Source organism: Lissotriton helveticus, chromosome 2_1 (assembly GCF_964261635.1).
Source record: "Lissotriton helveticus chromosome 2_1, aLisHel1.1, whole genome shotgun sequence".
In the NCBI taxonomy this organism is placed as follows: Eukaryota; Metazoa; Chordata; class Amphibia; order Caudata; family Salamandridae; genus Lissotriton; species Lissotriton helveticus.
Window position 1 is genome coordinate 570,680,560 of NC_136059.1, and position 12,347 is coordinate 570,692,906.

A 12,347-nucleotide genomic window follows, 5' to 3' on the forward strand; every position below is an offset into this window, starting at 1 on the left:
AGGAGCCAAGCAGTCACTTCCTTCCATGAGCCATGAATCAATGGCTTTGGCTTGGGCTGCGGAATCCAGTCCCGATAGGGGGGGAGAGGAGGCCAGGAGTGAAGTTGAGAGATCAGACAGATTGACCTTACCCCAATTACGGGCCCATGAATTTTTAGTAAGGGTAGGGGTCTTGGTCAGACAGCGGCTAAGGGAGAACGAAATTAAAAAGTGATCAGACCATGTGCAAGGGACAACAGACAGTGTAGACAGGGAGCAGTTGAGAGACCAAACCTGGTCTAAAATATGGCCGTGAATGTGCGTAGGGATGTGAACAAAGGAAGTGAAATTAAGAGAAAGGAGAGTTTCAGAGAATTCCTTCGATGAAGCGCATTCCTTGGGGTCTGAGGGCCAGTAGTTAAAGTCCCCGAGGACTAGGGCCGAGGCATAGTTGACCGCCAGGGTGCCAAGTAGATCTTGAAAGGCCGGGAGAAAAGATGGGGTTGGTTGGGGAGGGCGGTAGACAAGCACAATGGCTAAATGAGGGGAAAGAGAAGTAGAACGGGCCACCAAGTAATCAATTCCTCCCAGGGGGGGTGAAGGGAGGACTTGGAACTGGAGATCAGAACGGGCAATGAGAGCAACGCCTCCACCCGCTTTCTCGCCAGGACGGTCGGCACGGATAGCGTAGTAAGTCGAGGGGAGAGCAGCCAATAAGGATGGAAGGGAGGCTTCCGAAAACCAAGTTTCGGTCAGCAACAAAAGATCGGGTTTGTCAGTGTCTAATAGGATAAAAAGTTCCTGGTGGTGCTTGATGGCGGACCTAGTATTGAGTAAAATAATAGATCAGGGGGAAGAATAAGAATCAAAGATGGTAGATGAAACGGAAGCCGACGGAGACAGGAGAGGAGAAGGGCAGCCGAATGGGCAGGCATGACAGGGAGAATTACAGCCCAAAAGGGTAGTCCGGTGAATAGTACGAGGATCGAGGGGCCAATGGCCTTGAAGTAGCGTCAAGTCAGCGGAAGAATATTGGATAAGGGGACCAGGGGTGGTAGCCCCTAGCCCCAGCCGGCCGCGGACGGGCGCAGACGGGCTTAACTCTGGCGCGACTCCGGCGCGCCTACGTCGCGCCCGCTGCGCTCGTCTGCTGCGCTGACGCATGAGGGACGTCTATGTAGGCTATGACGCGGAGGGGGAGGAGTCAGGAGGGCGGGAGGGGGGGAGTCAATTAAAAAACAAGATTGCCGTCCGCCTCTCGTACTCAGCGGGACGGTGAAGGCAGGAGGCTGCTAGCAGTCAGCAGAGCAGGGTGAGCAGGTTTAAAAGTAAAAAGTCAATATCCAGCGCTCAGCGCGCAAGCCCTCTGCCACAGGGCTTCAGGCGAGGGGAAGTGGGCGGAGCCTATGTAGGCTATGACGCGGAGGGGGAGGAGTCAGGAGGGCGGGAGGGGGGGGAGTCAATTAAAAAACAAGATTGCATGGTGGTATGCAAGAACTCATATGTTAGATCCCTTGTTTCTCTTCTAGTTAGCACGCCATTGATTCCATTGTTTTTTGATTTTGGGATAAAGCGAATCGGGGATGTGGCCTCACTTAAACACCTGATGTACTGGCTGTGATTATGGTCCACGCCTGAGCTAACTGACTATCACGAGTCATTGAGTTAAGGCTCAAGGATCAGTGGCCAAAAACATGTACATGAGATTTCGCCTGGGCTGTCTGCCTCTAAGATCCTTTATCATCTTGGTCAATGACCATGACCCATCTTTGTGTCCTGCTTGTGACTTAGAGATGGAGCCCGAGGTTCATATTTTGTTCTTGCACTGAATAACATCATCCACGAAGGAAGTGGATCCGACCAATCTGTCTGAATTTGGGGATTAAGCACTACTGGGTTGCTCATAGGATCCTAAAAACGGATACATCAATTCCTATTGTTTTTTCTGTAAGTCACTTTCTAATGAACGTCTGGTTTAGGCGCCAACAACCTGTAACTTTCATTAAGAAGGAGGCATCCCCTACGAGAAAAGCAAATATGAACTAGGCATTACTGTTGGCTGCTCGAGTGGAATGTATTATTATTTTTTCTCTTCCTTTTTTGTCACATTAGTTATTTGCACAAACCACTTTCTGCCAGAAGAGGAAACATATCAGTTGGGTGTTTTTATGATGGCTTTTATTATATTTTTTTATTTAGAACTTGAGAAAGAACAATTGACTGTTGTTTATGTGTGCTTTGATTTGTTTGTATAAACCGAATAAATGTGAGGTGTGTGTGTGTGTGTGTATAAAAAATCACAAACACTGCACCAGGGCATTGGCGAGCTTCACATGAGCACCATGAATGTCAGTTCAGCAAAATGCCATGGGTAGCAGAAGTGACATCACATGACCTTTGTCCCTGATGGTATCACAGAAGTGACATTACTGACCAAAACCTACAATAAATGCAAGATCATTTAAATATTAAATAACAAAAAATAATTAAATCATACAAAAGAGTTGTTTAGTTGCAGCATAACCATTACATTAGAGCTTCAAAGATATACTAGGAGTACATTAATAACTTAGCCAGGTCCAAATTTATAATTCTAGAAAGTGATCATATGCCCAAATAGAAACATTGGTGCTCTATTAGACCTGAAATGCCCAAGTGAAATCTCAAATGTCTGGAATTAACCATCAAATGCCCAACTACAGTCTCAGACATGCAAGCATTACCAATTAGTATCTCTATTGTATGCTGAGACACAATCGTCTCACTTAGGCTTACATCATGAATTGCATTGACATTGTTGAAACATTCAGAGAGCGGTTATAATGCACACCACATATTTTAACCTATCCAACCAGTGAGAGCTCTCACAAGACATCTGAATCCTGACATACATGACGCATTAGTTCACCAGTGCAACTGCATCTAAAAAGCTATAGCAATTTCCCAGTTTGCACTGTGCCTTGGTCTCCAAATGCTAACACCGGATGATTTCTCACAGTTCTGCCATTTCCCACAGTATACATATGTAGCAAAGTAATTAGATTTTATTAGAGTTCTTTGATTGCATCTGCAATTTGATTGCCAGTGCACCCTAGAATCACGGTACCAAAATACCCAGAGCAATTCAATATTGATTTGCATCATGCACTAATATATCAGTACAGAACAACAGATTCTTGCCCACGCCTGACTTTCTTTCTAATTTGCTTTTACACCAACTTCTTGTTTCATCTCCTGCCTTTTCTGTTTCTATGACTTTCTCCAAGTACTTCCCCAACTTTTCATTCTCTCACTTTACCATTCTTTTTATTCTGCTTTCTCACAGTTTCTTGTCACTCTCAACTTCCCCTCCCCTTCATACATTCCCTAATTTGTATTGTTCCTTGTTTTATCCTCTTCCTCCTTCATTTGCCTCACCAATCCTCATTTCTCTCATTTTCATCATATCATTCACTGCCATCTTGATGAGTCCTTTGATGACACTCAATCCCCGGAACCTCAGCTCTGAAGGTGCGTTCCTCTTCTTGATTATGTAAGATCCTACACCTGAGAGAAGATATAACTGTTGAAAGGGGCCCATAAAAATATTTGACCACTTGCAGCATAATGAAATGGTGAATGCTACAACACATAAGGTTTCCCTCGTAGAGATTAAGTATAACATAAGCACAAGCATTACATATTTCACAACAGGTACCACACAATTAGCAGTGATCCAAGTTTCATATACACTCAAAATAGTCACACCATAGCCAAGGTACAGGATTACCTCAGACAGAATGCAGGACACACCATGCATCAGTAAGGTTAGCTTTCCTCATCACAGTAAGCTTTCCTAGGCACAGTAACAGTACAGTGCTAACTGTGGAAGTGGTGCCAACGTTCCCCATACTGAGCAGATTCAGGAGCACCATTGCAGGTTTCCATCACACAGAACACAAAGCAGCATTGCAAGACTTCCAGACACATGAAGGCAGTGTACAAGCAACACTTGAGCATGTTTCTTTCACAAAACGAAAAATCTGAGCTCTGGAAGCACAAATGACATATTTCTTGGTGTAGGAAAAATACAGCGTGGGCTGCATTTGTGAAGGACATTTTTACATAGAACTGGTATAGCACAGGAAGCTTCAGTGTCTGCCTCTCACAAAACCAGTGCAACGTGGAACCCTTCTTCTGTAAACATTCTTTGTTTTTGATCAAGTACACATAAGATACTGTAAATATGTACAGTAGATGAGAACAAGAAAAACAATGATCACATAAGTAGGAAATAACAGTAATCATACAATCCAAAGGGACCGTCTCCTCTCCTTCTACTACAGCAGATTCCCAGCTAACCGTGCTTGTGGTGCCTATTGTACAGTCCGATTCACAAAACACAAATGAATTGAAGTACAGAAAAGAGAACACTAAAGTAATATCAGTAGCCAAACTAGGCATTTCCCCTATTAGTCAAAATGAATCCCGACTAACTAGTGGTCACATACAGGGAACCAGATAGCCCACCCACCCATACTTTCAAGGCCACCATCCACCTCCACGACCAGAGTTTCCGGCAGGAGGAGTTAGGCCCCCTTACACACGATGCAGTAGAATACAGGGTAATAGTGTGCGGTCAGGCTAAAGCGCAGAGGCCACCAAATGCACCCTCGTCCTTAAGCACATGTTGAACACTACGGCACTTGGAGAAGTCAAGTACCCTGAGCACCTTTCTTCTGTAAATAACCTCTCTCCTGTAGAGCATCTCTGTCATCTAAACCACCTATTTTCTATGAAAAACCCACCTTCTCTAAAGCACCGCTCTCCCGACTCCCATGGAAGCAAACCCTTTGCTGTAAAGACACCTTTCTCTAGATCATCTCTTGTCTAAAGCTCCCTCTCTTTTAAAGCACACATCCAATGTAAAAAACCTCTCTATGGTAAAGCACCTCTGTTTTATACAGCAGTTGTCTCTAGAATAGTACACTTTCCTGTCTGGTAAAAACATATGTTGGGAAAAATACTGATATCCCGTAAAACTCCCGTTATCTAAAATACCCCTCATCTGCAAAGCACCTATCTCCCTTGAAGCACCTCTGCCAAGTAAATCACATTTCTCCTGAAGCACTGCTCCCTGTTTAGCTCATGTTTTCGAAAGTGCTTCTTGTAAAGCATGTCTCCTTCAATATACCTCTCTCCTGCAATTTACTCCCTACTGTAAAAGCACCTTTTTCTATGATGTTCCTCCCTCCTGTAAAGGGCCCCTCTAGAATTTGTATGTAAAAGGAATGGTACTACAGTCTTTATTTCAAGTCATATACGCTGTGTTCTATACTATTTTTAACTCCTACATTAATTGAGTGTTTTGCTTCCAGAGAATGCATTTAAAGAGAGCTTTATATGTTATTGATTTGGCCAATCTAGGTTTTATCAATGCACTAAGCTTTGACTGTTATTTTAGGGTAGTTATGTATTAGAGCTGGTCTCTATACACTTGTTTTTTTTGCTTCAGCGTGGGTGATGCGCACACCTTTTTACACTGTTTTCTCCCTATACAGTGTTATGCCTAATGTAAGTATAGATTGTTTGCATGCAGTGTGATTATTGATGTATACACTGGTTCATAACGTGTAATTTTCTTCTCTTAACTAGTTAATCTGTTACAAGTTTCTTAATGGGAATTTTCATTAGTTTAAGCTTCTAAATTCAGTCAGTAACAGAATTTTCATGGTACGCATTTATTGCCCGTCTCATTTCACTTTTCCTGGATATGCCACATAAATTATTAATGTACGATTTAATTTAACTACATGATTATAATTTTGTTTTATTAAGGTACACATTGTTTTAGCCTTCAGCTATGTGGTCTTCCTTTCCACTTAGTTAAGGGGTTGCCACTTTTTCTTGTGTACGGTGATATCCACTTTTGCGTGGATAGGTCTTTGTGATACTCATTTTTACATGCAGATATCACCTGCTGTGTCTCTACTTATTTCTTTATTTTACTGGGTTTTATTTATACGCTGTGTGTAGATTCTACGGCTTCTGTAATTTTGTGACAGTGTGTAGTTTTATTCTTTTGGTTCTCGTACATGATTCCACACCTTGCCTTGTCACGTTGAACTTATTTTATTGTTCAACAGGGTGCAGTTTTCACCCTTCTCAATATATAGGTTTTCTCTCAGTCTTGGTGATATGCTTATGAATTGCATACTATGTCTTTTGCTCTTAATTAATGCAATGTATTTTCTTTTACGAATTATTGCATATTTCTTTTCCTTCACATTCTGTTAGCAATTTTACACCAATGTTGATTCATATTGTTAATGTACTTGCAGAATTCTTTTGTTTCTGTTCAAAAGGGGGAAGGTGATTTAGTAGACTAGTTGTAGGTCTTGCTGCTCAGCCATAACTAGAATGTTAGTGGAATGTTGGTGCGCGTGAGAATGGAGAGTTGGAATGCTTGTGTGTGAGTGTGAGGATCAGTTGGAGTTGGGCTGAGCAGCAAGTGTGCTGCTCCTGGTGGGGTCCCCCCTTGATTCTACCATCTAATGAATAAAGCATCTTTCATATGCTACACCTCGTCTTCTACTCATCATTTCATCTTATAACAACTGGGCATACTTGACTATAATTGCTTTCACACTGTCAGTGATTCTCTTGTGCATCACTCTTTGCCTGGGCTGTACAGAGGCGATCTGGAGTCTGTAATCTGAATGGGTTTTTCCTCATTCAACTGGATTATATGAACCATCAAATGCCCTCCGAGAGCATTTCTGGTTTTTACAATTTTATAACAAATGCACTTGTCCATGAGGTGAACTGTTGTTTCTGTATGCAAGGCTTTGTAAATTAAATAATTAATGAAACCATATTAGAAATTGTGTTTCTGGTTGAAAGAGGTATGCATTCTGTCCAAGCAGGAACCATAATCTTAGACGGAGTCACAATTACACCCTAAATTAACATGTGCTCATCCTCTGGTAGCTTGGCACAGAGCAGTCCGGTTTAATTTAAGAGGCCATGTGTAAAGTATTTGTGCAACATTTCAAACAGTAAAACTGTGAAAACACCACACAAAAATATACCACCCCCGGTTAGACAATCAAGATAACTTTAATGAACAAAATAACACCACAATGACAAAGATCCAATAATGTTGAATTGGAGTTATGAATTTCTAAAAAAATAAACAGCAATGTAGTGCTTAAAAGCATAACACGCCAACCAGGGCAATCAAATCGTGCTAGACCGGGTCAAATCCAAATGTTCAGGCCAACTGCGATGGAGCAAGGGCCATATACAGGGACCAGCCTTGGCCAACTGAAAATTACCCTGGTTGCATCAATGTTGAGAACGAGATGCGGGGTGCAGGTGATGTGAAGCGTTGTCGACGGTCCACAAAGGAAGCCACTGTGTCAGTTTCGATACGCGCACTGGCGATGATGCATCATGAATGGAGTTGATGCGCTGAGCAGTAAGCAATGCGTTTGAGTCGATCCTTGCCACGGTGGTGATGCGTCCACTGTGGAGGAGATGCGCTAGTTCCGGGTCCTGACTGTGATGCTTGGATTCTGCTGGAGAAGAACTTCAAACCCACTTCCAAGAGTCCAAGACTGGGTTGGCACCACTTGGCAGGGCAGACTCGCAGATGGCAGAGCCCAGGTGTTGCAGCAGGTGAGTTGGAAGTATTTTATGTCCCTGAGCCTTCAATCAGGAGGCAAGCTATCAGGTTACTGGAGTCACACTGGTTTCAGGGGATGTGGGTCCAGTCCTTCTCAACTAGGGAAGGAGGGCAATAGGTGAGCACAGCAAGAAAGCAGTTTTTCCAGAGCAGCAGTCAAGCAGAGTGGCAATCCTTATGCAGCACAGCAAGCCTTCTTCCTAGCAGAGTATTAACAGGTCCAGAAGTGTACTGAAGTGGTAGAGTCAGAAGTCTACTTTGTATACTCACTGGTGCCTTTGAAATGGTGGAGACTTCAAAGAAGGGTTTTGAAGTGCACAGAGGTCCTCCCTTAATTCCCTGGTTCCAGACTCGCAACAGGGTGATATGTAGCCCTTTGTGTGGGGGGACTGGACGCAGCCTATTCAGGTGTAAGTATGAGACTGTATTCAGCTCCTCCCTCCCATCCTGCCCAGGATGGCCCATCAGGATGATCATGGCCCATCATGTCACACCTAAGCTCCCTTTGTGTGCAGCTGTCTAGATGGAATGCAAAAAGTTCAGCTGTCACCCTCCCAAGACGTTTATTGGAGACAGGCTGCAGGCACACAGGACTAGGAGCAGAAAAATGCCATCTTACTAAAAGTGTCATTTTTAAAATTGTAATGATGAATTCGACATCACAATTCCATAGGTACTTAACATAAAAGATCTACCTCCTTGCAATTGGGAGTTGCATGTATTAGATGTAACAAGGAATCCTCGGTGTTTACCTAGGGGAAGGGTAGGCCTCATAGTAGTGAAAAACAAATTTGGGAGTTTGTCACTACCAGGACATGTAAAACTCAAAATTACATGTCCTACCTTTTTAATTCCATGGCACCCTGCCCTGTAGGCTACCTAGGGCCTACCTTAGAGGTGACCTATGTGCAATGAAAGAGGAGTTTAAGGCCTAGCAAGTGGTTTTAAGTACAAAGTCGATATGGCAGTGTGAAGATAGTATTGATAATTTTGTTGCCACCCGAATTCAAATATCAATATCGGAGGTTGAGGATGCTATTAATCAAAGTCTGGGTAACCAGGCCCCTGGTCCAGATGGGCTACCCATCGACCTTATAAGGCCAGAGTTCTGGGCCCCTCTTTTACTTAATGTTTTTAATAACCTGTCAATAACCTGTCCATAACCAAAATCTCTAATGCATAGTCCACATCCGTCATCGTCCCAATTTTTAAAAAAAGGGAGACAGATCCAACCCGAGTTGCTATAGACCAATTTCCTTAATTGAGAATACCCTTAAGATATTGGGGAGGGTACTTTTTAACAAAATCAGAATTTGGACCGAGGAGGAAAACATTTTAAATAGATGTCAGCTAGGTTTCCGAAGCAATCTTGGAACGGTGGAACAGTGTCTTAATTTTAATATGATCATAGGTAAATACACCATAGTGCGACACGGCCCTGTTTACCTAGCATTTATGGACCTTATCTCGGCCTTCGATTTTTAAAGGCAATCAATGCAATTTTAAATCTCCCCAGCCAAAAAGAGGTAGTGTTGTCCCTACTAAAAAGCTATCGAACACAGTGTGTACCCACTATTACATATGGGGCTGACTGAAATCTAAAAGTGTCCAGGTCAAAGAAAACAGACTTTGTAGGAGACTATGGGGGATACCTATTTCATCTTCTTCCTTTGTCTGTCACAATGAGTTAAAATGATTATATCTAGAAGATATCAGGTCCCGCCCTGCCCTGCCCTGTTCTGGATAAAGGTTTGGCAAAACCCGGCAGCCTCGTTAACCAGAGAAATTATAGTTGATTGTTTAAAGTGCGACAAAGGCAGAGATATACCGTTGCAGAAGTAAAAGCAAGTTTAACTATAGTAAATCTTAGACATATTTTTCATAAACCAGACCAGTTAAATGGAGTTAATAAAAAGACTATTGGAGAAGCTATATACTAACATTATAGGGACATAAGACATGCACAAGAGCTCTCTAAAGCCTCCGTCGCACGTTATATATATCAATGGTAGACGACGGAGGCCGTTCTTATTTACCAGCTAGTTACCTTTTAAGGGACCTTACACACTGGGAAAGAAGTCTGCTTTTTCGCCTTAGATCTGGCACATTAAAATATTTGTTGTGTTTCCCCTTAGGCTCTCAACCAAATATTGAGGAAGTGCCCTGTGCCTGCGGCAACCTAGGCAAACAATCTATGTTGCATTTTCTGTTCTTTTGTAATTTTTACCAAAAGTACAGTAAGCATCTCTTGATACCGATTTTTAGGGATAATGGAATAATGGATTTTACGGTTGCTTAGAGGACTATCCTTCAGCTTAATGGGGAAAATGTAACACTCCGTGTCTGTACTTTTTAGGTCTTGGGCTGCGCTTGCGCAGTCTCACTGGCGAGATTTTATGTTTTAGAGTATGGGGCTTAAACCCGCCCCTCTTCTCCATTGGCTGGCTTCCTAAACGAAGGCCAGTCATTGGAGAAGACGGGCGTCTTTCTATTTAAGCCCCGTCTTTTTCGGATTGAGGGGTGTGTTTTTTTTAGTTTCTTTCTCTCCTCTTCCCATTGGCTGGAATTTTACATTCCAGCCAATCGGAAGAGGAGAGAAAGAAAAACACGCCCCACAGTCCAAAAATGATGGGGCGTTTTGGAGATCCATTTTTGCAAGACCTCGGAGAAATATGTTCTTCTCGCTGGTACCACCCCTGCCCCAGTCCTCCATAACGCTGAACCCCAGTTCGGAAAAAGACACTGCCTGCCTGTCACCTTACTGAGGTCTTCGCACGTGTGGGTTGGCCAAGATTGAAAATGGCCCGAGCGGCGGCTGAAGGAGGAGCAGGAAGCCGAGGAGAGGGTCCGAGGCAGGCGGGGCATGTGAGGGCGTTTGGTTCCCTGAACACGCACTCTTCTCCCCTCCAGCCCGGAAGCGGCGGTAGAGGGTAGGGAAGCCGGGGAGGCACCGGCAGCCGCGACCACAACAAAGCCCGGTGCCCACCATGCATGCGGACTGCAGGCTGCTGCAGCTGGGGCGCGCATAGCTGGGATGGCTGTCCGAGCCTGCCCGCTGCTGCTGGCCGCCTTGCTGTTGGGCACCGGCCGGAGGGACCCCTAAATTAAAACATTTTGCGGTGTGGGGTAGGAAGGTCTTTCGTATAAACCTTGCTAGATGCCTGTTGAGGCAGTAGCTGGTACAAGTCTGAAAACAGTGCAAGAGTTGTCTAAGTGCAGACTGGCGATTGTTTGCAATGCGGCGAGCTTTTAATGCAGTGTGACTGTGTCTGGCGGCAGTGCAGTGGGGTTTACCAAGACACTCTGTGGGACTGTTTAGTGCTGTAAGCTTCGCAAAGTATACTGGCGCGGGCACGTTTGCAGTGGTGGTGTTGTACAGCGCAGTGTGAGGGGCCTGGCTGCAGTGCAGTGCGAGGCCCAACTGCTCCACAGTAAGACATCTTGCAATAGCGTTTAGAGGCCCTCCCACAGTGAAATGAGATTGCAAGGCTGCGGAAGGACAGTTTGAGAGGCCCTGCTGCAGCGCACTGTGCTAGGTACTGTCTCCCTGCACCTCACTCGTACTGCGCCCCTCAAGGTGCGGCTGACCAGGCAGGTGAGCCCCGGGCCGCGCTTTCGGACTGCCCCCTCCCTCCGCCTTCCCTTTCTCTCCCCCGCCGGGGTTAGCTCAGTTCACTGGCAGAGGCTGAGGAGGAGGCCGACAAGCAGCGCGCCCTGCACAACGTCCCCCGACCTGGAGGGGCGGTGTGCAGGGAAGCAGCCAGCTCGGTGAGGACATCTTGAGGGGGAGGAGGGGGGTACGGTGTGCACGGTGAGGCCACCACCACCACCAAGGAGGGGCCGTCTGCAAGGCCGCGCGCTCCCGGGCCTTGCACAGAGTCCCCATGTCTGGAGGTGCAGTGTGATTGGGAGACGTTACGGGGGAGGGGAGAAGTGGAATGTGATAAGGGCATCCCAAGGGAGGGACCCACCACGACCTTCCAGGTGAAGGGGGTGTCTGCAGCGAGCCACGCCAGGCCGTGCAGTGGTTGGGCGCTGCCGGCTGCAGACCTCACTTTGGTGGACAACGCTCTAGCTCCCTTTGGACGTGCCTACTGCGTCCTCTGTTCCATTCTCTCCGAGCAGAGACAACCCCCAGGATCACGAAGACCCTGACCCTTTGATGTCCTCCCCCGAGATCCAGGTTGTCATCAGCAGCCCCACATCTACCACTTTAGTGCAATTTGTAAGCGATTTGTGTTACACCATTAACATTGGTGGCTGGGAGTTAGCTTGAATGGGAGTTTGTGAATGTTTCATGTGAAAGAGCTCAGCGCAGCCACTCATAGTGCGTGTAGGCCAGAATGGGCGGGCACTTGTACTTCAGTTGCTTCAGGTGGGATCTGCAGGATTCCCAAAACCAACCCAGTCTCTCTAGGTTACCTCTCCTTAAGGTCCCTCGAAAAAATGCTTCTGTTTTGGACTGAGCACTCCACGCAGTGCCCCTCCCTCTACAGTGACATGACATCCTTGCGCAAAAAAAGGGTTTGCAGGTAGCGAATTTCTCTCGTCAATTGTCTGTGTTGGTTTTTGCCTTTTAGCAGCCCCTTAGGTTTGTTGTTTGTTTTTATTTTTGTACGCAGCCGTAACTGGTAATGGAACAGCATAGTACGTATTTTCTTGCAGAGAAATGGCCCGCCTTATTTAGAGTAAGTTAGTAGAT

The 12,347-nt window shown here is 45.2% G+C and overlaps 1 protein-coding gene across 4 annotated transcripts in view; it reads left to right on the forward strand.

Annotated features, from left to right (window-relative positions):
- GCNT4 (glucosaminyl (N-acetyl) transferase 4) overlaps nt 1-12,347 on the forward strand; it is a 221,353-nt gene that overhangs the window by 22,115 nt on the left and 186,891 nt on the right. The window lies entirely within an intron of this gene.